Source organism: Prionailurus viverrinus, chromosome A1 (assembly GCF_022837055.1).
Source record: "Prionailurus viverrinus isolate Anna chromosome A1, UM_Priviv_1.0, whole genome shotgun sequence".
Lineage (NCBI taxonomy): Eukaryota > Metazoa > Chordata > Mammalia > Carnivora > Felidae > Prionailurus > Prionailurus viverrinus.
In genome coordinates, this window is record NC_062561.1 from 130,171,695 (window position 1) to 130,197,824 (window position 26,130).

At 44.1% G+C, this 26,130-nt stretch overlaps 1 long non-coding RNA gene across 2 annotated transcripts in view; it reads left to right on the forward strand.

Moving 5' to 3' along the window:
• The window catches only part of LOC125176853 (uncharacterized), a 236,674-nt gene that overhangs the window by 159,208 nt on the left and 51,336 nt on the right, over positions 1 to 26,130 (forward strand). For both annotated transcript variants that reach the window (XR_007156416.1, XR_007156415.1), the window contains one exon: positions 24,952 to 25,111. This is a non-coding gene — a long non-coding RNA (uncharacterized LOC125176853). The remainder of the gene's footprint in view (positions 1 to 24,951; positions 25,112 to 26,130) is intronic.

The window sequence follows — 26,130 nt, forward strand, 5'->3', positions numbered from 1 at the left end:
ACCTTTCCTCCCGGGAACCCTAAATTATACACCAGGGAGATTCTGTGACTCAAAGGTTGAAAAGTAACTCATATTTTTTCAAGCGATGAGTTTGCATGTCAGGATAATTAGGAGAACCCCCAAAACAGCACTTAAACCTTGGGTGGCACTTATTCCTCGCCCAGTCCTTCTATCTCTAATGCCCTCCTCTGTCCCTTCATCCACTCACTTGGAAGCAAAGACAGACCATTGTGATTGTGACTGCCTTCTCTGACCCTGGCCTCATGTTGCTGTGATCCCACGGCTGAATTTTCCTTCCAGCTCTTTCATGCCTGTCCAACCCCTCCAATCCATATCATTTATTGTACTGTTTTTTTTTTTTTTTTCTGAAAAGTCACTCAAATGGTTCTTGATGATCTACTGTGTAAATCTTTAGAAGTGCTGCTTTCCATGCTGTCCTGGGTAGCTTTGCAGAGTGATTTGTTGAGCATGATCTATCTATACGGGCCCACAGCCACTGTGCCAAGATTGGTGTGTGGGAATAATAGATAGGACTGGTAAATGTAGAGGGTAGGGAGGACATGGGGTTGAAACCAGGAACAGGAGGGTGCCAGGTCCTGATAGGGGTGCTGGTAGGCTGGAGTACAGGCTGTTGGAGGTCATATGGAGACCCTGCCTACTGTTTTGAAGGAGGACTTCAAGTCTGTCTGCAGGACTTCCTCTCTGTCCTCTGTCTCAGCAGTTCAGAAACATGCCATGAGGCTCTGGACACCCCTCTTCCAGGCAGTCTATCCTTCGAGGAGCCTGGAATCCACACATGTCTTGTTTCCACACAGAGGAAACAATTCAGATTTAAGTTAAGCTTTTAACTTAATGATGCGCTAATCTGTGCATCTTGAAGGGGACAGCATGGAGCCTTGCCTTTGCTCTTGTATCTATATCCTGGTGCAGTCACACACACAGGCCTCATTTGTGAAGATGTCTCTGAAATGTATTCACTGAAGATAATTATAGAGGTCTAACACTTCTGCTCTTCAATTAATGCTATAAAATTAATGGTCCTTCATTTTTACATCCTATGCAAATGATGGTGTCATCTCCAACTGTAAGCCTCTCTACTCACACACTGAATATGATTAGTGTCCCTTTAAGCTGAATTAGAGCATGTGACCTTCTGGGCTATGGCAGGAGTGAAACCTTCGCACGCTATTTCCAAGGTTTCTTTATGATATGTTCTTAAAAAGCAGAAATTCAGACTTGACACCAAAACATGTTTCAGTGACTGATCCTTTGGGGCTGTGGCCTTAGGAGAGGGCAGACAGGACCTGGAGAACAGCCCATAAATCTCCTGTTTTCAGCCTGAGATTTGCCAGGCTCCATAATCAGCACATTTCCAAACAAAGGACCGATAGATTCCTGTAAGATAATGAGACAGGTATAATGGAAATGCAGTGGTACTCAAATATTGTACCCATTAGAATATCCTTTTGCAAATATTCCCAGGGGAATGCTTAGCCTGGGAGTAGATGTATTTTCTTGCCGACAAGTTCTGAGAACTAACAAAAATGTCTGGTACCGTAGCTCAGAAAAGGAGCAATTAAGATTATTTTATTTCGAAGACTGGAGCAACAAAAACTTAGGACTTGGTGGCTGCTGACAAGGATGGTGACATGTTTCAGGAATCACAGTGCGTGCATATCCATTCCATGAGATGTGTTCCTGCACTGCAGGCAGTTCGCAGGAGCTGAAGATACTGGAGAGCTCGAGTGCCCTCATACCCACAGTCTGTATCCTCGCTCTGCTTTGGAGAGTTTTGTCAAATAATGGGATTCCAGCTAGTAGTTGAATGGTAGGGAAGAGGACTGGGGACTGAGGAAAGAGATAGAAGGGACATGAGAAAAGAACATAAAGAACCTTGGCCAGAGGAATTGAATCATAGGTTGATGAATTTTGAGGTCTCTGGCAGCCAGGATCGCTTGGATTGATAGATGCACTCCTGAAGCCAAGTTCAAAGTCATTCATCCTTTGTGATCTGCTGAATTGCGTGAGAGACAAATATTCAGAGAATTTTTGTCTCTGAGGCAAGAGAGAATTCCTTGGCCACAGGAACCCTGACTGCGAGTTGAGAAAACTCAGAAGCCTGCAAGAAGCAGGTTTAAATAGTGTACCTGTAGCCGCAGGTTCGCCTGGTGGGTAATGGGAGTTGAGTGTAGGGAAACTGCTGAGTTTTGCAGGAGGGATGTTGCATCTCAGTGAAATAAAAAGTTGGCAGTGTGGGTGGCATCACTTTGCACAACCATGTTGCTGGTTCATGCACAGCTGTGGCTGTACCAGGTAAGCAGCCTTCCTGGTGTCCTGCTCCTTCAGAGTAAGCCTTTCAGGGAGATGCCCCAACACATGGTTATGGATCTGTAGGATGAACATGGGGGCTGTATCAGAAATAGGAACTGACTTTTGTGTGTATAATGAGGGAGAGAAAATCATATTCACCAGAATTCCTCTTAGAGCTCTGAATATATTCGAATGAAGAAATATTTTAATAAGCCACTTGGGGTGGAGGGTGAGACCCAAGAGTATCGTCAAGCTAGAGAAGTTATTATTAAACTGCTCTGCATGTGATAAGGGGAGGAATTTGTCATAATCATAAGAGGGAAGAGGAGAGAAAAGAAAAGTGAGGGGAAATTGGGGGGTGTTGGTGAGAGGTGGTGCCCTATGTGAGGAGAACCCCTCTTCATGGCTCTGACTCCAGCCCCAACTTTTAAATAAAGTGAGGAAGCTCTTCATGGTTTTTTTTTTGTTTGTTTTTGTTTTGTTTTGTTTTGTTTTGTTTGAAGATCGCGGAAGGAGCTGAGTTTTGGGTCTGGTTAAAGTGGGTGAAATAGAGGCAGCACCCATGAGTGTGAGCCTCAGTGGGGAGGAGCCCACTAGAGTGTTAATTCTGGGCAATCCCAGGATCACAGCACAAACATTGGATTTGAATGGGTGCTAGAATTGGTTTTGAATCAGGTTCCTCTTACTTGTCCAAAGGCAAGGCAAGTGGGAGTGTGGGCAGCTGAAATCTAGGTTATGAGATATACACACACACACACACACACACACATATATATATATACACATATACACACACACACACACATATGTATACATATACATACATATATGACCATAAAGCAACTGGAATACCTGAAGATGCCAGTTATTAGTATATTTTGTATGAGACATGCTGTTTAAAATAAAAGGAAATATTATAGAATCTAATGAACTTGGAGATAGGGTCTTTACAGAGGAAATTAAGGTAAAATGAGGTCATATGGGCAGACTATAATCCATGTAATTTACTTGGGAGATAGGGCTTTCAAAGAGGTAATTCAGTTAATCTAAGGCCATTAGCATGGCTCCTTGATCCTGTATCACTGGTGTCCTTATAAGAAGAAATATCAATGTCAGGCAGCCAGGCACAGAGGAAAGACCTTGTGAAGAGGCAGCAAGAGGGGGCTGTCTGTAAGATTAGGAGAGAGTCCTCACAGGAAACCAACCCTGCTGGCATCTTGGTCTTGAATGTCCAGCCTCCAGAACTATGGGAAAATAAATGTCTGTTGTTGATGGCACCCACTCTGTGGTATTTTGTTTTGGAAGCCCAAGCAGACTAATCACAGAAGGGAATGAACCAATATTTGATTAACCTGCTCAAATGAATCCCCAGCTCTTCTCCCCAGCAAGCATCTCACTCTGCTTGCAGACCCCGCCTTCTTTCTCCCCTTGCTTTCATTGCTTCTGGAACAGTCTGCTTCACGTTGTGAGACTCGGGTCCTGGTGATTGTACATCGGCCAAAAGATGGGGAGAAGCACCCCCTAACTTGTGGAGGGTGGGCATTCTGTGAGGCCACTCTGGGTCTTCCACCTGTCTACTTCTCGGCCTGCCTTTGTCTTCTGTGGACACGAATAATGAAACTCTGAGGATTGGCAATAAACTTCATATATTGAAAAAAAAAAAAAGAATATCAAATGTCTTTCACAAAAAAAAAAAGAAACTCTGAGGAGGGAGGGGCATTTTTTTAAAATGATAATAACGAGTAAACTACTCAAGAAATTACACAATACATAGGAGGCTGTAATTCTGCTTTTCATCTCTCCTAAAAGAGAAACTTTGTCCCAATACTTAAAGCATTTATTATATCTTAAAAGCAAACTCTTATTTCTGGTTCAGAGACTTACTGTGGCATTTATAATTATATCCTGGAGACAACATTGTTAAAAATTTGGGTTTTTTTAAAAAGTGATTTTTTTAAAAAAATATGTAATTACCTATTCTCCCAAAGTGGTGTGATTTGCCTTTTTTTTTTTTGTCATAACTCATCCTAAACAACCCATTTTTAAAGAAAAACTCCGAAGTAACACATGGGTGCCTTGGCCTTGGCGTAGTTAAGCTGCAACACATGGTGATTTCTGCAGGAACATTAAACTGAAGTCATAACAATGGGTAATATTTTAATATAATGGAAAATGATCATTAACTTTTCTCGACAGGAAGGAAATGAATTTTCCTCCTTGTACACATTCTGAGGAAAGTAGGTATGAGAACATTTCAAAGGCTGTTCTAGCCAACCGGAATAGGCTGCAAGAATCCTACTGACAATAGCTTTACAGAGTCTGGTGTCAGCAAACTTAACCGATAGAGCTTGAGAGGAAAAGAACGTGGTTCAATAGGTGTAAAGAAATAGGTGTAAATGAACTTGAGATTTTAGAGTATGATTGTTCTTGCACAGAGTCAAGTACCTTTCCCAGGAGTCTTTCTCAAATCTCAGGTGAATCACTATTTTTATCATGTTTTCTCCCCCACCCACTCATAGCAGATAGACTATTAAACTTCCATAGGCCCATTTCAACTTAAAATGGTGCCCAGTAATATGCTAAGTATGCCTTTATTGAATGTTCTGTGTAAGTCACTAGTGCTTCAAGGTATTTTTGTGAGATATCTCGGACTAAGGTATAAATTGTGTTTTCAGAAGTCGTGAGTCTCAAAAGTTGTCTTGGCTACAATTTTGATTTTGTCCCGGTCCCTTAGGCCACCACCCCTCAGTGATTCTCACCTTGTCCCACCTCTTGTAACCTCTGTGTCTTTTTCATTTTTGTCTGTTGCCATAGTCCTTAGCTGCCCAAATACAAACTGTCGAGAATAGATAAACACTCGAGGATTCTCCTCCCAACGTTTACATCCAAGTCAAAACAGAAGGGAACAGAAGCCAGATTCATGAATTCATCGATGAAACATCAATGAGGGAAATACAAAGAAAGCAGACTGATTCTTAACCCATCAAGACAAAGTAACCAATTGACTCAGTCTTGCCATTTCAGTGTTTTTGGAGATCATGGACACACACCTCTGAGGGTTTCCCCTTGCATCCCACATTGCTTGTCTTACTGGTTTGTGGGTGGGTGTGTACCTTCTGGCTGTTCACTATTACAGAAATGGCAATCTGGCACTTGATCCCCTCCCCCACCATCACAAAGCAGCTGGTTGTTACACAGACAGGGATCCGCTCACCACCCACCTCACCCACTTTAACAACTGTTGGCACGGCAGTCTGCAGCGACTGTCGCAGATGTATGCTCCTTCCCCACGATGCCGCCCCCCACAGCAGTTCCCTCCCATGATGACCCCTGTTTGTAGCTGGCAGGACTTGTCTGCAACTTGCATCATTAAGAAAAACCTTTTCACGCCTCTCCAGGTTGTCATAACAGATCAAATTTTTGCCTACTACATTACTCCCCTCCCCATCCTCCTGACGCCCATTGAGGCCCTGGGAAAGGAATTTCTGCTGGAAGTACTCCTACTCTCAGTGCTTGTGAATCTTTGGCAAACTCTGCGATGGCCCTGTCCTTGCTCTCCCCAGTCCCTTCCTCCTCGTGGGCATAAAGAACTGGCAGAGAACCGCATTCCTGCCCTCCTGTCACCGGGCTGGGCTGTTCCTAGCTGTGCTGTGCTCCCGTCAGGCTTGGGGTCCTCGCAGTCTGGCAACAGAGTTCTTCTGTGAGCAATTCTGGAGGGGCATAGGGCTTTACTGATCAACAGAGGAATGACAACATTTTTAAAAATCCCATCTCGAAATCGGCAAAATCAACCAAACAGCAAACAGAAACAAAACAGAAACAGGTTTTTAAAAACGAAAGTCTGACTTGAGTCTCGACTATCAGGATTCTGATGGATTCAGTACCCAGTGATAATCCATGAAATAATTTTGTCTGCTCTACTTCTCGCCCTCTCTATATCCTTGCATTCTTCCTCCCCATACCCTTTTCGTCAGGGTCTTAAGCCCTTATAATGAAAAGTAAAATCAGGATGGAGTTGGAGAGGTCTGGGAAAGGACGGAGAAGCCAGTAAACATCAAAATCAAAATGTCTTTCCATCTTTTCCTCTTACTTGCTACTTTGCTCAAATGAAGGAGATCTTCCTTCAGTCCCTCCCTCACTAGCCAGGGCCACCACGAGACACTGGGTCTTAATTTTTCCCTCTATTTGAAGCTTAGTTTTTTTTTTTAATTAATATACGAATACAGGGAGATGTCTAGAAATAGAAAATACTAGAAAGAAGGTTGGGGCATGACAGTGCTGTTCTTGGGACAGTGAGGTAAAATAGAGAACCTGAAGTCAGTAACTGCATCCAGGTAGGTCCTTGTAATAAAGGACTGTCCCCTATACCCACTATAGATGCTTAGTGGTAAGGACAACAAGGACAAACCCAATGTGTTGGCTGCTGATGTTCATTCAGTCCTCACTTCTGCTCACAGTGCTTCCTGGCAGTCATCTGTGGCGCCATATGCTTTGGGGAGGTGGGAATGCTGAATGTTGAATGCTGTGGTAATGGGGAATTGAGTCTTACTGCTTCGTAAGATTCCGGGTGGCAGAACTGTTCTGAAAAAGAACATGTCCCTGTAGGTGTGTGATGGGAGTCTCAGGACAGGACTCTGAGGGAGTCCTAAGGGACTCTTCAGGGAGTCTCTCCTCTATACTGTTAGTTATATGGGCAAGGAAATGAAGATCCAGAGAGGCAAAAGCAACTTGCCCAAAGTCACATCGGTGGTTAGTGCTTAGGTACAGCATTAGAATTCACATCTGGAACTCCTGATTTCTCACGTCCTCGAGACCAATGCACCACTGGTGAACCTCAGGCTTCAGGCCACACCCTGTGACTTTAAGGGTGACCCTAAAGGTACTGATGCTTCCCATATTTTTAGCCAGTAAGGTATCAAGAATGTTTTTTGCTGTCTTATACCAAGCAATTAATATGAAAACACGAAGAAGTAATATAAAGAAAGAAATGTGGCTTTCTAGTCAAAATCAATAGCAGCTCTGCATAGACCATGGCTTATGCTCTTGGAACCTTGGTGTCCTAGTCTGGAGATCATTGTCATAGCTTAGGATACCACCTCTTGTGAACATGCACGGTAACAGATGCAGAGCATCAAGCAGAGAGACTGGCATATAGTAAATACCTAATGACAGTTATTTTAGCAGGAAGTAAGTGTCCTCTAAAATCCCACAGTAAGCCCTGAGCCCAAGAAGTTAGGTCACTGGGACAGAAGCCTGGAGTATTTGTGGCACAGGAAGAAGTCTTGTCACATCAAGGTCCCTTCAACTGCTGTTAAAGCCCAGGCAATTAAAATTCCTAGACCAAGGGCACTTGTGTATGGACATATGTATTGGAATAACTTTTTTCTGATGAGATGATTTCCCAAAAAAAGCATCTAAGAAAATCAGTCTCTGAAGTGGTATCTAAAGGAGGAAAAAGTGGTTTTAGAACATTCCAGTGATGTATGGATGCCTGGTGAAATAAAAAGAGAGAAATAGGCTTGAATGAGAAAAGAATTAACAGGAAAAAATGTTTTAGAAAGAACTCGAAGTCAGAAGAGGGAGAATCAAATCTTAACTTTGCCCTAATTGCTGTGTGACTTCAGAAAAGTCCTTTAACTCCTTTGTGTTTCAGTCTCCTCATCCGTTAAGTGAAAATAAAATTAAAGGCCTCATAGTGTTACAGAGATAATGTATAAGGAACTCTTTTAACGAAATAAAATGTATACACTTATTCATTTTAAGTATATAACAAAGATAGTTATTCAGATTTTTTTTAATTAAAATAATTTTTTTAAATGTTCATTTATTTTTGAAAGAGAGCCAGTGCACGAGCAAGGGAGGGGCAAAGAGAAAGGGAGACATAGAATCCAAAGCAGACTCCAGGTTCTCTACACTGTTACCACCAAGACCGATGCTGGGCTCAAACCCAAGAACCCTGAGATCATGAGCCAAGCCAAAGTCCAATGCTTAATCAGCTGAGCCACCCAGGTGCCCTAAAAGTTACTCATATTTGATTAGGTTTCAGAATTGACTTTTTTTTCCCTTATAGAGCAAGGTAGGAATTAAAAAGAAATAAGACTTGTGGTTCTGATTGATGTGATCTTAGTTTCTTCTAATGCAATCCTGCCCTTGAGCAGTGCACTGTTTAACACATGCCTGTGTGAACCATCTGACTTGCGTTTGCCTCATGCTTGAGACCCAGCCCCAGAGAGGGGACAATTGGCAGGAGGTGGAGGGAAGGTCAGTTCAAGTGGCAATTCCTGGAGTGTGGAGAGGGCACAGCCTACTTTTCTCCATAGACCCCTCCTCGGAGCTACAGTAAAGATTGGGCACCCCACGGAATGGGGAAGGAAGGTGAAAGGGGAGGAAGAATGTTTTCTGAAAATATAGCCGCTCTTTTGGAATATAGAGAGCAGGTGATCTTTATTTTGAATTGTCCTTCCCATCATGGAATGTGCCCCCTTTGCCCTGGATAAAGGTAGGCAACCTTGTTCCTAACTCTGTGTGCATATGAGCACACATGCAAGTACACACACACACACACACACACACACACACACACACACACACAGGCAACACAGCTCACAGGTCCTGCAACATATCTTTGCCCAGTGTGTGCATCCTAGAGCAAGTCCCACTCACACATCTGAAGCCCAGCCAGGATGTGAGCTCTGCTTCCACTGGCAGCATCCCTAAAGAGTGATTTTCATTTTGGGGTGCCTGGGTGGGCTCAGTCGGTTAAGCATTTGACTTTGGCTCAGGTCATGATCTCACAGTTCATAGGTTGGAGCCCCACATCAGGCTCTCTGCTGTCAGCAAGGAGCCTGCTTTCTGTTTCCCTCTCTCTCTGCCTCTCCTCTCTCTCTTTCTCAAAAATAAACATTAAAAAAAGTGATTTTTATTTTGCAGCTGGTCTAATAAAGAGGGTCAAATTGCCAACATCATAACAGACTTATTCCTTGATTAGAATTATTTGAAGTTGTACTCTTGATGATCCAGGCACCCAGATACTCAAAGCCAGGGAAGACAAGGCAAGTAATTAAAATACATAAAGCAGAGGAGGCAATTACTGGCATACATCATGACCAATAAAACAACAATTTAAAAAGGCAAGCTTCTCTACACCCTGAGGCTAGAAAACTCTGAGTCTCTGTCACATTTGGGAGACGCAAAAAATTCCTTAGGCAAGTGCACGGAGACCCGCCAGGCTGCCACGTCCTTGCCACACAGTTTGGACACTTTTAACAAGGCCCTGAAATTGTTGTCCACAACAACAACACTGTGTGTTCTTTGGGTAGTAGCTCGTCTTAAAGACCTAATTCTCAAACTTTTCTTTCCCAAACATATATAAACATGGTGCTTATAAGCCTGATAGACTCCCAAGGAAATACACAGATTTCTATTTTAAGAAGTTAAGAATTAGGAAAGGTTAATCTCTGTGATTATTAATAGCTGCCAGAGATTAAGGGTACATTACTAATGGTTGCTCTCCTACTGGCTTGTGCCACAGTGGGCGGACTGAGGGCTGCCCACCACCATTCAGGATTCCTGATGCTGTACCACAGAAGAAAGAATATTCCAGCGCCAGCCAGAAAGAGGGTAGTTATTACAGGGACAAACTGGAATCTGTCTCGAGTTGTAAAAATAAAGTTGATCCTTTAAGAAAGTATACTTAAGCTACTAGAAACAAATTTCTTGCCACAGACTTCAAAACTGGTTGAAAGCTCCCTGTGCGACAAACAGTAGAGGTTAAGGACCACTTTTCCAAGGTAGTTCCTAAGGGCTTCTTGGCCCACACCCAGTGTTATGAGTCCTTGTGGAAGTAGAGGGAGCCTTGGCCTGAGGGTACAGCCCAGGACCATCAGCCCTCTGGCCCTTATTGAAAAAAAATTTTTTTTAAGGTTTATTTTTGAGAGAGAGGGAGACACAGAGCCTGCGCAGGAGAGGGGCAGCAAGAGAGGGAGACACAGAATCCTAAGCAGGCTCCAGGCTCTGAGCTGTTATCACAGAGCCCAATGCAGGACTCAAACCCACAAACTGTGAGATCAGGACCTGAGCCAAAGTCAGATGCTTAACTGACTGAGCCACCCAGGCGCCGCTGACCCTCTGGCTCTTAATACTGAGTGTCCACTGTGGGCAGGGTCTTGTGCTCTTTGGTGTGAGGAAAGAGACCTACAAATGGAAATAAGAGGCTTAATTTTTGTTGTGAAAGTACTGATGATCAAGATGGGCAGGACAAACACAAAAGACCATTCCCAGTTAGTGTAAGGACTGTTGTCAATGCTGCCTCCTCTTGTGTGATATTGTCTACTTCTGTGTCCCAGGACTTAGCAGACTCCCCAGCATTTCAGCATGGTTGCATTTAAGGCAAAATGAGAAGAAAACCAAACACTAGAAATGAAATGCACCTAGTGTTTAGGAGACAAAGGAGTCAGTTATGTGGCTGCTGGTAGCTTGCGTGAGGTTAATTTGGCAAAGGACAGAGGAGGATAGGGGATGGCCTTCTTTAGTGGAAAATAGAGGCACAAATGGAGGAAATTTGAAGGGGAAAAACACAAAGATGGCTTTAGCAAATGGCCCTTGGCTGAGAGTACAGAGGTCTCCAATTTTAGATATGTCATATTTCTGGAAACCCTACGAGAAAGCAGATCACCTTCCAGCTAGTTCCTGATGGACAGCGTGCCCTCTATACCCTTTGCCCATGTGTACATTGGCCAGAGAGAGGGAGGGCAGGAAGGGAGGGAGGGAGGGAGGGAGAGCTCTTTGTGTTGAGAAACAACGCTTGGGATGTTGCGACCATTCATGGGGGAAAGAAAGGTGTTGCCTGAAATGAGAACCGGGAGTCCTTAGAAGGGGACTTGGGTGACGCACAGGCCCAATAAGGCCTTCCGGAACATTCTCACTGGAGGAGGGGCTGCCATCTGCAGGCTTAGGAGCGTTCCTGTGGCTGAATGCCTGGCCTAACCCTAACACGTCCCTTTAGGGCCTTTAGGCAGAAATAAGCAGGAAAAGATTAAGAAATGTGTGTTTTCACAAAAGGAAAAGCAGAGGCTTGACTTGGGGATATGTCTAAATGCTGTGTGGTGCCCACATCTCCACCACTAGCCCAGAAATTGACATCGTCTGAAGCCCTTACCTTTATGTTGATTACTCCCTTTCCTAGGGAAGATTCTGGATTTCGAGTTGGGTGCTCGGCTGCCAGGTTTGCTTTTGCTCTGTAAACTCCCCAGATGCTGACCAGAGAATGGAGTGGGAATCCCCCAGGGCCTAGAAGGGAAGCCTGAGAGCAGCGTACAGATACATTTTCTACAATTTAAATGAGACCCATTTCTCAGCCAGCTCACACTCATGAATCCTGCAAGTTTGTTCTTTCTGATTTTAAGATGCCTGAACCTGTGACTAAAAGAAAATGGGTCAAATCCCATCCTAACAAATCTCAGGGGATATTCTAATTCTTTGGTAGCCCTTCACGTTGCTTACATTGGGTATTTGCCTAAAGGAAGTAGGGCTTGGAAAACATCTGGTTCTACAGATTTTTGGAGGAGATTCGATGCAATTTGTTGGTAATAGGATTTGATCTGTACTAAATCTGAATGTCTGTGTTATTTCAGTGGATTTAATGAAGTTTTGTTTGTTGTTGAGATAGATGCAGTATCACCTCTCATCCTGTTTTCTGTGGACTCCAGGTGGAAACCATCAGGCAGGCTGATAATAATAGTATGCTTCATAAGGACGCATTACTTTGTCAAGGAGTTCAAATATGATCTCATTAATATCTTACCTTGGGGAAAGCTGAAGGGAGAGGAGATGAGTTGTTCTAAAATAAAAACACATGTGAAAGCAGCCATGAAATAAGGACCGGCCTCCCTAATGCTACTTGTGGCAGTTAGTTTCCAAAGATGGCTCCCCCTCCATGAATCTCACCTCCCATTATTCATGCTTTGTGTACTCCTCTTTGCTTGAATCTGGCATGTTCTGTGACTTTCTTTTAACCAGTGAAATATGGCTGAAGTGACACTGTGACTCCTGAAGTTTGTGCCTAAGAAGCCTTGCCTCTTCTTTCGGGATCTCTTGGAACATTCATTCTTGGGACACTCCCCCTTAGAACCCAGCTGCCATATAGCGAGAAACCCAAGAGGAGAGGATGCACACAGGTGCTCCAGTGGACAACCCCAACTGAACTCCGAGCCAGCATCAGCTGCCAGCCTTGGGAATGAGCTGCCTTGGACGTTGGCCCAAGTGAGCCTTCAGACAACTCCAACCTCAGCTACCCTCTGACTGCAACTGGATGAGATAGTCTAGGTGAATACCACCACCACCACCCCCCCCCCGCCCCCCCAGAGCCTTGTTAACCTACAGAACTCTCAAGCGAGTTAATACCTTTCAACCACTAAGCTTTGGGATGGTTACACAGACACAGCTAACCAGAACATAGCTCTTAATGTTTGATGATATACTACTTGGTGAAAACTGAGTCTAGTCCCCTCGGAACAGCTCTTGAAGACCGTCAGTTACCCCTGACCAAGCTTTCGCTAGTGCCTTATGGAAAGGTCCTCCTTGCTGCTGTTCTTAGCTCTGGATTTCCTTCCTTGCTGGCTTCAGAGAAAGGAAAACCCCTGTCCTTGGGAAGCAGGCATGGCAGTGGTGGGGCCAGTGAAAGTGGGAAAGGAGAGACACGTTTCTCAGGTAAATTCCTGTGGAGCACGTGTTGCAAATTCATACGCCCACAGTGCTAGGCAGGCAAGGGTAGAAGACGCCTGGGGTGGCAGAGATACTACTGAACTGGGCAGCTCATGCCTGTTATGGGGAGCAGATGCTACCACCCAAGATGGCCGCTCTGGTCCCTGCTGCCAGGTCTTCTAATTTTTGAAGTGAAACTAGAACTCTATTTCTTTACCGTAAACATTTCCACATTTCCTGTTTTTTTTCCCTCCGTTTTTAACGTTGGCAGTGATTTCCAAATATTTGTAAATGCTGTGTAAATACAACATACCGGGGACTCCAAAGGCTGCTAGTTTGATGTGTCTACCATAGATGGCAGGAGAAAGCCCAGGCCAGCCTCACATAAGCACCCCTGCCCTCCTAATGAGAGTAATTATATTCGTCCTCTGTGCGGTGTCTTATGGTTTACAAAATGCTTTCACATTCATATCTCACTTGACAGTGACAGCAGGTAAGCATTTTTTTTTTTTTTTTTTTTTTTTTTTTTTAAAGAAAACAGGCCCAGGGAGGTTTTGTGCCTTGTCTGAATCAACACTGCTCTTGGGGAGGTTGGCTTCCTGCTCCTTGGTCCACAGCTCAAAGAGTTTCTGCCTTCTCTGGACAGGGGGACAGGGGGTCACTTGAGTGCTGAAAATATATTCAACCTAGAATAGTAAAATCAATGCTGGGAAGCTAAGAGGTAGAGAAGAGGAAGGTCAACAGAGTGAGAAGCTGATTTGGGGCCTTCTGGAGTTCCCTGTGTCTTACATTCAGTGGTCAAGATGGACAGCCCTGAGTCTTCTCCAGGGAGTTGAGGTGAATGCCCATGTCACCAAGCTAGGCGAGGGGCTGGGTCCTTGAAAATGCCCCTTCTTCCTGCGTGTGGTCATTGAATCTGAACATCTCTGACCTCAGTTTTGCATTTCTTCAGAGAACCCGGAGAGAGGGAGGAAAGCAGCGCATGAGGCAGCACATGAAGCCATTCCCTCCCTCAGACAGAGGACATGATTCTACCCCATCTGTAGCCAGGGCAAAGCCAGCTGGAGGAGGCCTCTGAAATGCACCCATCTGTTATGGCCAACATATCTGGATGGGTAGGAGAGAACAGGCTTCTTTATTCAAACAGAATGCCCAAGACTTAACCCAGAAGACTCTAGATTCTACATTCTTAATGGAACAAGGAGGCCACCAAGGGGCCAGACTCTGACCTCTCAGTGTCCGCAGCCTTTGGGGAGACCTGGTCACCTGGTCACTGCTGCCCTGCGACACAGTGTCCCCTCCGAGGGCGGCCGCTTCCCTGAGCTCTCGTAGGCTCCATTGGACACAGTACTACAAATGAAAGAGAAAGCAGCACAGAAAATACCATGTATATAAAGATAAAGATTTCAAATTCTCATACCTTACTCTCCCATTCCCAACCAATCGTTCTATCCTCCACCTTACTTCCCACCCCATCCCGCCTCCTGTATTGCCCAAGCTTCTCTTCCATCTTCTTCCCTCACTGGGGAAGTGACTTGGCTTTAACATATATAGCAAACATCTGGAGAAAGTTTTCTGACGGGCTCAGGTCGGCTGGAGCTTAGCACATCTGGCCACCACATACACAGACCTCTTGGAGGCCACCGTGCCAGGGCCCGGGTCCCATGCTACTTTTTCATTGTCCCCCCAGCCTCCATGATCAAAGCAGATGAGGCAGGGACAAATGGTGACCTGTCCGGCCAGTAGGACTGTGGGAAGAGAACGTGGACGACACACCGGGCATTTCCACCTCATCCTCTTCATTTAATCTTTGCTGTGGTCTGTCAGACATTGCTGTGCATGGCTCTTGGGGGAGAGGCTATGGACACCGTCCAGCTTTGCACAGGTTATAAGTGGCCAAGCAAGTTTATGAGCCCCGCTTGGTCTGCACCCCAGGGTGTCCTCTTCCCCTGAATTCAGGCCACCTAGGTAGAAATACACCCGCCCTGTACTTCCCAGGACTCACTCCATGGAGCACAAGCAAGTCGTTAACTGCCTGACTCTGCAGGGCATGTCCTCGCCTGTCTGTGCTAAGGGCGAGCCCTGGAGTAGTGCAGGGCACATCTTGCACGCCCGAGGTGGCCGCCTGCCTCCCACTGCAGGGAAAGTCGGTTTTGGTTAAATAAGAGATTCTCTCTTGGAGGTGGACTGAGATAAAGTACTTAATCAACTACCCCAAATTTGGGCCGCTGAGAAATATGACAGTATTTTTAATTTGGTTGAGGAGAGATTGCTGTTTCCAAGGTTGTTGAGTGCTGTGCCTCCAGGAGTTTAAAGCAGTCATTGGAGAACACCTGCCTGGCAACTGGAAGCAGCCAAGCCTTGCCCTCTCGAGGTTGAACTTGCTGCCCAAGAAGACTTTTTCAACTGGGGGAGAAGGAGTTGTTCCCTCCAGCAAAACAAAACAAAACAATACAAAAGCACCAACCAGCCAGGTCTAGAAAGGCCTGGTTCAGTTCCTTTAAGTGCATCTGAAGCCGCAGAGTCCAGTCTCCAGGAGGCAGGAATCTGTTGCCACGTGCCTGACACACCCCGCAGGCTCGCCTAGGGAAGGAGAGCTGTTAGCCACCCTGCGTGCAGTCCCAGAGGGAACTGCCTAATCAGAAGAGCAGGGCTCTGGCATCCAACGCGGGGAAGGGGGGGCAGCGGGAACGTGTGAGGAAGGTATCATTTCTGAAAAGAGAGTGTGATGTGCCAGGCAGGGTTTTTAATATTCAGGTTGAAAAGGGTTTTAGATGTGACTTGGCATCACCAGCAATAATCTACTTTAATTCAATTTGCCATAAAAAGATGCCACTTTTGCTTTTTACATGACACATGAGAAAATGCAGCATTTGCCTTGCTAAGTACCTTGGCTCTGCTCCTGTGGTAAGAACACACCGCACGGGGAGCCTCCGTGTCAGGCTGCCGTCCGGCTGGGTCCGCTGTGGCTCTCCCTCACCCCGTGGCTCAGGCCACTATACTTAGTTCTCTTTTCCTTGAGAGATGCTCCTACAGGTCCACCACCTCAGGGGGGAAAATGATATCCAAACCATGCTCCTAAATTGTCCCTTGTTGCATTTCACTTTGTCCTGAGGACCGTCAAGCCACCAAGATAAAGAGAGCTCCTGCGACACAGTGAGGTGGTTATCGTGAACCTAGCCAGTTCTTGTCAACTGTCCGCATTTCCTCTTCTACACACACAACATTAATCTCTACATAGCTCATGTCCCCACATAATTGACGAGCGCTTTTTCTCAGGATGGTCAATGGGATCAGATAAACAACTGAAACTTGAGCCACTCCATTGCTCTACCCCATGGAGACTAAGAAAAAATTGCACATCTAGGAACAATATGTGCAAGGGTGGTCTCCTGGCAATTTGCAGCCAATTACAAGTGTACATTGCTTTGCACAATGGATGTGTTGCTGAAAAGGTTATATGCAAATCGAATTTTTGTAAATTGAATTATATTTAACACGCACCAAGGGAACTGGCTATTTTAGGGACACCGAAGTTGAATTCATTTTGTGGAGCAGGGAACCCTTTGTAAAACAAATTACCATCCTCCAATTCGTATATTCTTTGATAAGGTCAGGTTTTATTATTTTGGACCTTTTTGAACTAGAGCATACCTACAGTGTTAAAATGGTAATAATGAGATATTCAGAGCTGTCGCCACATTCTAGAAGTAAGAGAAGACGAACTCTGATTCTCCTCCTGAAAGAAAAGATGAACTGGAAAAAAGAGACTTTCCCATTTTGATTTGCTACGATACCCAGGGAGCTATTGTTAGTATTTTGGTCTCAGCCCAGCTGACTCCCCTAAGTGACGGCTCTCTGTGCTTCTCTTAGATTAGTTCCTTGTGGACCTTCAGGCTCCTGAGCTGGTAAGTTCCCCAAGTGACAGCCAGCCTCACTGTGGCCTTGTTAACCCTTAGGCCCTCTTAGCACCGGGCCTGGGGCCTGTCAGCTGTTTGAGGGCCCAGAAAATGTCTGAGACCTGGAAGAAGACAAAGGAAAACTGCAAATCAGAATTAATAAATGTTTAATTAAAGATCTACAAAATGCAACATTATGTCAACTTCATTAATTGTTAAGGTTGGTATTCATGAAAATTTAATTACCTAAGAATTAGAAAAGAAGGAACAAAAACTCATTATTCATAGCTGCTATAATGGTCCGTATAAAAAAGTCCAAGGGAATCTAGAGACAAACTGGATTAGTCGATGGAGGCTGGGTTATGCTGTGGTAATCATCCTGAAAGATCAGGGGCTGAACACAGCAGCAGTTTGCTTCCTTCTCTTGTAGTGTGTTGATGTTCTGAGTGACTCTCCACCGTGTGGTGTGATTCATCAACACACATGTGGCCCCCTCAACGCTTGGTGTCCACACCTGTTTCAGCAGAAGAGCAAGAGAAAATCACGCAGGAGGTTTTCACTTCTTCAGCTTGCCAGTGACCCTTTTGGGAAGACCCACGTGGGACTCCCACCTGCATGTCATTGGTCACAGCTGGTCACGTGTTCCCTAACTGTAAGGGACCTGGCACGTGTAGTTGGTTTTGTTTTGTTGTTTTGTTTTGTTTTATTTTTCAATGCTCAGGGAGACCTTGTAATGTCTACCATGGAAACTATTAAATAATAAGAGTTCAGCAAGAGCAATATACCCAAATCAGTAACATTCTGATAGATCTGTAACAAACAATTAGAAAAAATAATATCTTTAGTGTGCAATATGGGAATATTCAAATATCAAACATCTTGGGGCCTCCAAGCATAAGAATGGCCTACCCACATCACAAACTCTTCTGCAGTTGAATTTTCTCTGATTGTCACCGAGTTATCAGATACCTCAGGCATGTGAGGGAAAATCATCAGCTTTTCCAGACAGCCCACTTCATCTTGGCTTGTCTTTGGGTAAGGTGCAAGATGGAGCAGTGGGGGTCTTACGGTGATGGACTATTTACAGCTGCACATTCATCCCTGTTGGAACAGGTCTGGTGACTGTTGGGTAGGGCCTCTTGATGGTGGTTCACATGAAGGACACAGGCACTCCCTTGAAGGAAGCTACTTTAGGGGAGAGACAGTCAAGGACACCAAACTGATCCAAAGACTAAGTTCTGGGAAGAAGAAGGAAGCGATTTTGAATTTTCCTGAGCACTGCTCAGAGTGACTTTGGTGTCTTACCCGATCTGTCAGAACGATACTGAGTCTTTCCTGCCCTGTTCCTTTAATTGACCACTACCAGCACGTTAGTCCTCTCTGCTAAGCAGCTTTCTTCGGCTCCAAAAAGAGTTCTGCTACGCTCTCTAACTTCATTATCCTTTTAGGGTTTCTCATGTCCCCTCACTTGCCCCCTGACTGCTATCAACCAGAATTCTAGTGCAGGTAGCCAAATTGTTCTCTCCTAATAGATTAGAGGTAATCACAGACAGAGGCTTTCTCTGGAAGACGAGAACCCGGGAAGAAAGAATTCCAGAAAACAGAACATTTCACTTGCCTCCTGATTTTGCCTAGAAATGCCCTGTATGTTGCAACAGCACATGAAGAAATGCAGGCTGTGAAGAGATATACTGCCTCCCCGACTCATGACATAACCTTGTGTCCAACTTAGTGAAGTACCAAGCAACACCCACATGGGAGCTAAGCAATTTGCCTAATGATGGTAACATGGGAAATACTTTATGAACTCCAGGATATCAGAAACAGTGTCCCACCTCCTGCAGCAGTGGTGTAAGGAAGCCAAAGTCCCATGTGGGCCAAGTGAGTGTGTGTATTGCAGGGAGGTCTTGGGAGTGAGCTTACATTAGAGTTTCCTAGGATGAAATCAGAAAGGTCAACACTCATGCGTATTGATAAAGCATAACAATAAAATATTCTGATTGATTTTTTTCATTGGCATGACCTAACTTTAAAACAATGACCACAGAATTAGATAAAATGATGAGATTCAAGAACACGTTTTTAAATCTCTTTGACTTGTGGCTCTAACATGAATAATTTGATATGTCTATCTCTATGTATATATAATGACACAGTAAAGAGAGAAGTTGAATCAATGCAAGTGGTCAAGTAAGATGTAGTGACTGGAGACTCTCAAAGTCAGATATAAGATAATGATATGATGTTGCCATTTGGCAAGGGTGGACAAAGCAACTATAAATTTGATAGAGACTTTGTGTGGCCCGTCAATGTCATAGACACAAATCTGGTTGGTGTCCTGGCCGATGGCCTCTTTAATCACTAAGTAACCTAATTCAGTTAAAAATGTAGCCCTAAAAACCGCTTGTGAAATTGTTTGGAACAACATAATTCTTTCCTTACTGGATATGCATCTCTTAACCCCAGGAACATTTTCAATTAAATACGTATTTTTAAAGAAAATCTCATAATATTAATATTTGGGTGTTGGTGGGTAATATGTGCATATTTAGTATTTGGGGAAACTTGTAATGATTAACAGAATTTAGCTTATTAGAATACTAGGACAGGGTTATAATTCCAATTTAACATGAGTGGTTTTGTGATTTTAAGCTAAAACTTTTTAGAAAAATGGGTTTGCTGGTTGGACAAAGGGTGTACTTAAAAAGAAACTTGAATATATGAAAAATTTACATACTCTGTTTAAAGTTTCTAAAGGATTTTAATTTGTAAATCAGACAAAAAATTAAAGGCCCCCTTAAAATCAAGTATTAAAATTTTATTGATTTTGAAATAATATTTGGAAGTTGAACTTAAAAACCAAATGTATTTGAAAGTATAACCTTAATAAATTAAGTATTAATTTTGGAAACAAAAGTAACCCTCTGAATAATCTTTTCTGAGCATGAAAAGTTGCATCAAAGATACCAAATACTAGGGGCACCTGAGTGGCTCAGTTGGTTGAGCATCTGACTTCGGCTCAGGTCATGATCTTGTGGTTCATGAGTCTGAGCCCCTCACTGGGCTTTCTGCTGTCAGATTCCCAGTTCCTCTCTCTCTGCCCCTCCCCAACTTGCACGTGTGCATACTTTCTCTCTCTCTCTCTCTCTCTCTCTCTCTCTCTCTCTCTCTCTCTCAAAAAAAAAAAAAATAGTAATAAAATAAAAGTGCTTTTAAAAAAGACACCAAAAACTTATGTTGATCTTTTTTTTAACATATCAAAACTTTCACAGCCAGTAATTATCATTCTTTCAAATAGCCACTTTGGAGGCCCCACATAGGTGATATTCTATCACTCAAAATTCTTTTCAAACTCACTTTTGAGATTATTTGCAAAACCAGCTTAAATTTTTTTCCCCCTTTTTCAAACATACTCAGAGGTTGGAAATTGGATGACAGAATTATGTAACACCCAACTTAATATGCCACCAACCCAAGGCATCCGCAATTTAACATAGGTCACCCAAAAGTAAGAGCTCCAGGTGTGGAAGAAGAGCATTTCTTTTCTTCAGGTACTTTGACACCTTTCTAATCACACCTCTTAGGTAACTGACTGTCCTCTCATCATAAGTAGTAAAGAGAAAGCTTTTCTAGCTAGAACTCGACCCAAGCACAAATTAGAACTTCAACTGAAACTAAAATTACCAAAACGTCTTCATTGGAGGGACCTGATCCAGAGCCACTAACAGAAGAGGGGAGGTGTCTTGGTTAAGTCTGGGGATTTCTCAAGTGTTCTTGACACTCCCCTGGAGTGCTATTCAGAGCCACTGCAAGAATCCAAAGCAGGTGGTACTGCAGAACCGGGACGGGCAGAGACAGTAACAAAATGGCCCCAAAGACATCATGACTCAGAGTGCCAATCCACTAGGACGTAAATGAAGAATACCTTCCGAATGTGCTTGACTGTACGTCCCCTTCTGTTCAAGGAGCCTAAGACCCAGGAGATTAGAGTAAGATTTGGGGAATGGGAAGAGGAGGCTGATTAGGAGAAAAACATTTGAAAAGAAAAATCTTTCAGTTTGACTTCGGGTCTTAACCACTTTCACAGAATTTAGGTACGCAGGATCCACTCTTATTGATGTATATATTTTGAAGTGTTCAGCTTCATACACATTTTGTTTCGTCAAGAGTCTGAAGACTTGCAAATCACTAGCTCCATAATTCCTCCCACCTTTATCTAATGTAATTAGTTAAGAAGTGGGTCATAGAATGGAGATTTATCCATCTTCAATAAATAAAGAAAAGTTTCTGTAAAAATGACATTCACACCCAATTTTCTTTTGATCCCCATTAAATCAATGATAGTGAACAAAGTGACTTTTCAGTGTTTGCTCTGAAGTCAATTGCTTTTAATGCCTGTCAGGTAATCCTAAAAACAAATTCCACCAACCTTTGTGGGGAATTTCAGACAAAGGCTACAAAGAAGCATTTCCACAAATGAACTGTGTACTTTGTACCCCAACTGTAGGCTACCTTTAGAGCAGGACAGTGCCACATGGCTTGTGTGCTGTTGATCCACATCCCACACAAGTCTGTGTTGATGCCAGTGACCTGAGGAGACCAGAGAAGCCCTGGGTACGTTTCAGAGTCATTCATTTGTTCCTTCATTCACTTGTTCATTCATATCAAAACCTTATTAAACACGTAACATGTACGAGACACTATGCTAGGCTCTGGGAATCTTCTATTCACAGATCAGCAGCATTTTACAATTTGATTTCTTTGTTTAAAGTACCATCAAGGACACAACACCTCTTGAGAGAGACTTTCTACTTAGCATTGGAAATTGGAGTGTGGCTCTGCAGGCAAAGTAGATTACTAAAGATTAATAAAGATATCAACAGTCTAAGGGGGTTCTAAGTACTCATTTATTCCAGAATGACCCTAGGACCTCAATTTGAATATATGGATAATGGGGGAAAATGCCTTCTCTCCCGGGGATAATAATGGCAAATTTCTAGCAAAAACGATGGCTGAATATATGGGGCAGGGAAACCAGTATGTGTGTGGAAGGAGCTGGAGAGCCCTGAGTTCACAGGCTGGCTCCAACATCTGTGAACCTGGATGTGTGGGGAAACCATTCAGCTCCTCTGTGCCTTAGTGAGCTCACTCATAAAGCAGGTAACAGTGCCCTCCTCCCAGGTTATTGTGACAAATATGTACCACGAGAGAAGAGCCCTGCCCTATGTCTAGCATGGTAGGCACCCAGATAAGCACTGAATGAATGAAGAAATGAATGAATAGAAAGGGAGCTCATGGATAAGCTGGAGAATAGGAATGAGCATCAAGAACTTCAAAGAGGAAAAAACAGGGTGTCTTTTTTTCCTTTATACTTGCTTTCTTTTCTCTCTGGCTTGGGAGGGTCTGGAGAGCTGTGTGTGGAGAGACCCAGTGCTATAAAGATAGCTTTTCTGAATTCATGGGGGACACACAGGAGGACGAGAATTCAGTGCTTTCCGAAATTGCTCAAGTAGGATAGTCCTGTTTCTACAGAAATTCCAGAAAGTCAAATATCCTTTATTAAAGATACTTGTATTGAAGCAGTTGCCCTACTTTTAGATAGGAAATGATGCTTGTTGTTCACTCGGGCCTCTTCAGAAAAACAGGCCTCAGCTTTCTTCCAGTAGCCCTAGGAGTTTGTCCAACCATGTTCTCCTCTTAACTCCTCCCCATGGCTTGCCTAGCTTCCCACTCCCGGTGAGGCTGGGGTGGGAAAGGGGAGCGCCATAAAGTCACATTCTCCATACTCACCTGCACAAAGAGTTTTCAGAGGTCACTGCAACTGTCTTTGAGGTACCTTATCCCTGGTCTCCCTAGGCCCCAGCCCTGGCACACAATGATTTTATTTGCTCTGCTCTCCAGATAGTGTGGGAAGGTGCCATAGAGGATGATTTGTGTATCTGCAAAAACTTCAAAAGTTATAGCCCTCTTTAAAATGACTTCAGCCTATCTCCTTAATGTGACAGCTTCAGTTTACTGATCTGGAAAATGGAACACAATACCTTTGACACTGGGTGATGAAACAAGATAATGTCAGAAGATCACCGGTCACCAACCGGGTGCCAAGGAAAAGTTAATTTTGATTCTCAGTATATCACACAAGGCTCTGATCCTCACTTCATCATGTAGAATGAATTAATGTTGGGGCACCTGAATGGCTCGTATGTGAAGCGTCCAACTCTGGATTTTGGCTCAGGTCATGATCTCACAGTTAATGAGTTCGAGCCCCATGGATTTTCTTTCTCTCTCCCCTACAACACACACACACTCTCTCTCTCTCAAAATAAATAAAGTTTAAAAAAATAGGATGAATAAATGGCCACTGCTTTTCATCAGCATAAGGCAAGCTGACAAGAAATGGTGTCACCAGTGTGTGTGAGACACGAGCATCTGTGGCCTTGGGCATAGCATGTGGGGCTTCTGGGGAACTGTATACCCTGGTCTGGGCCAGGCTGTCCTCTGTGGGGCTGCCACTGTGGATGGCATCCTAAAGGGGGCACTATTCCTATATTTATCCAGAATATCTGGCTTGAGTCAGCAGGGTAGGCCATGTCCTGCTGCCCTCTTACCCCTCACTGACAGTGTCCCTTGGGCATGGCACTTCTAGCTGTCTCCTCATCAAAGCCTTGGTGTGTAATCTTACCATGGTCATCCTTTCCCAGCTCTTGGCATGTCCCCAGTCTCAGTGACAGGATACACAGAGTCCAGATATACAATGTAAATGCATTTAGAGTCTAGACTTCTTCCAACAACACATGGAAGAGTTCGAACCAGTGGGGGAAACCCAAGCTTGCAAATCTGTCCTATAGCCCTTAAATTAGGGAGCCAAGATGCAAGAAGCCAGGGTCAAGTTCAAAAGCTTCAGCCTTGGGCTCCTGGGCCGGGAAGATGCCTGCTAGGATGTGCATACCCCATTCCCCAGTCTGTTTTGTCCTGAGCTGAATTTTACTCCATCACATGGACAGGTTCTCATTCCCACCACTCCCCCATGCAGATGAGGACTTGGGAGTTATTAAGAAAAGGAGCTCAATTGTCCCCGTTGGCTTATCGTTACTAACCAGGCAGAGGAAAGCTTCAGCCCACCATTGATTTAGATTAGCCCCTTCGTTTCAATATTATTAATTACCCAAGTTAGCATACAGCATGTCAACATCAAACCCCTACTTTTTTTTTTTTGAATTAACTGTTTCATTTGCAACCCCATGGCTGTACCTGCTTTCTTTCATGTCTCTGGGACCAAAGCAGGAATACCTCACAGATTCGGTTTTAACTCTGACCAACCAAGTTACTGTACTGGGGACTAACACAGGTGACTCCTTCCATGGGCGTCCACCAGGTTAAATCTTTGGAGGTGACATTTCCATAATAACTTAAGGTTTGCCCAAGTTCTGTGTTGCATCCTGTGCAAAGTAAACAGAAGGGTTAATTTAGTTCTCTAATCTCTTGTTATAAGCCTAATTATTTTACATGTCTTCATTTCATTAATGAATTGCTGCTTTTTACATGCAGCTCCTTCCCCATTGCTTTTGTTTAAACCTCCTGGTGGGAAGGGATAGATTAATTTTGTTGTGCCTTAATGAAACTGTATGCTACATTAGATTTAACCATTTGGCATGCACTGCCAACATCACCATTATGCATAATGAATTATTTTTTGTGAGTCCCAAACTACCATAGACCTTCAGTGTTCTCCTTCAGATATTGTGACTGTGCAACGGGCAGGCACAGGACACCAAGCTTGGTCATTGCCCCTCGTGTCTAAGGAAACTGCCTTGTGGCTTTTTACTTTCTGTCACTTTCATGGAAGTGTCTAGATTTCCCCTTGTCATGAAGAACCCAGATGTCCGGTTGAGGTCCAGTGAGCATCTCACATGAAAGCAGCAAGTCAATTTTGAGGTTGTGGGAGCAGAACACCGTGCTAGGCACCTTGAGGCAAAATGTTGTTTGGTCCTTGTCTTCAATTTAAAACCATAATCACGCATTGTTGCTCCTGTGTCTGCAGGTCATCTGGGCTCTGCCGGTGTAGACTGGGCTCGACTGGTAGCTGTGCTTCAGTTTGCAGCGGCCAGAGCAGCTCTGTTCCTCTGTCTCCATCCTCCTGGACCAGCAGACTAGTCAGTGTCTGTTCTTCTTATGCTGATGGCAGAAGTTCAAGAGGGCAGGTAAGAATGTGCAAGGTCTCTTAAGGCCTAGGCTTGGAACTGACACACTTTTACCCACTTATTGTTTGGTCAAAGCAAGTAACATGGCCAAGTTTAAAGACGAGGCCGCGAAGTATTCTCCTTCAAGAGTTAGCTGTGGCAAAACTGGGGTTAAAGGAACTGGCAAATAATTGGAGCCAACAATTAAATTGTTCATATGTTTTTAAGGGTTGGCTGGGTTCTGGGATGTGGCCATCCCAGTTTTCAAAGCTGGAGCCATTTAACCCCACAATTAAGGTTGGCCCCAGCCAAGACTCTGGAACCAGTTTTGTCTCCAGGCAGGGGATTGAAGGATCTCAAGCCAGTGACTCTCTGGCTCATCACTGAGTTAGGCCTGATCCAAGTTACATTAAGCCAGAACCACATCCTGTTCCAGGTGCAGTGGGGAATGCATTTCCTGACCCTGAACTTGGGTTTCCCCCATATCTGCTGCTGACCCTACTCTAACACACTGGCCTACCAGCACGTTTCTAAGTCATTTTCTTGGTTACCTAAGTTGCCCTTCTTGCGATCCTTTTCTGAATTGACTTTGTGAATACTTGATCTTAAAACCACCCGTCATTATTCCTTGCCTGGCCTCTCCCACAGGACAGAACCAGTGCTCCAGAATGATTTCCAGATTCAGAACAGGGGACACCTGCCCTTTCCTTTGCTTCTGGAATTGGTGTTTCACTGTCCTACGGTTCAGCCTATACCTCTGATCCTGGGATTTCCCCATCTGGTGTCATTCACTGCTCCTAAATCCTAGCTCCAGACTGGAAACCCAGCTAGCAATATGGTGTAGACGATACCAGATTGCTACCAAAAAGTTGAAAGAATGTTATGTTCCCTAGGTTCTCTCCATGGGTTTGGAGGAAAGTGGGTCCCACGAATGGGTACACCCTGGAGCAATTGCTTGAGGTCAAGAAGGATGAGGAGCCAAAGAAGAAATAAGCAGTGAAATGGTAGCTCACTTAAAATTGTGTCATAATCAAGGCTAA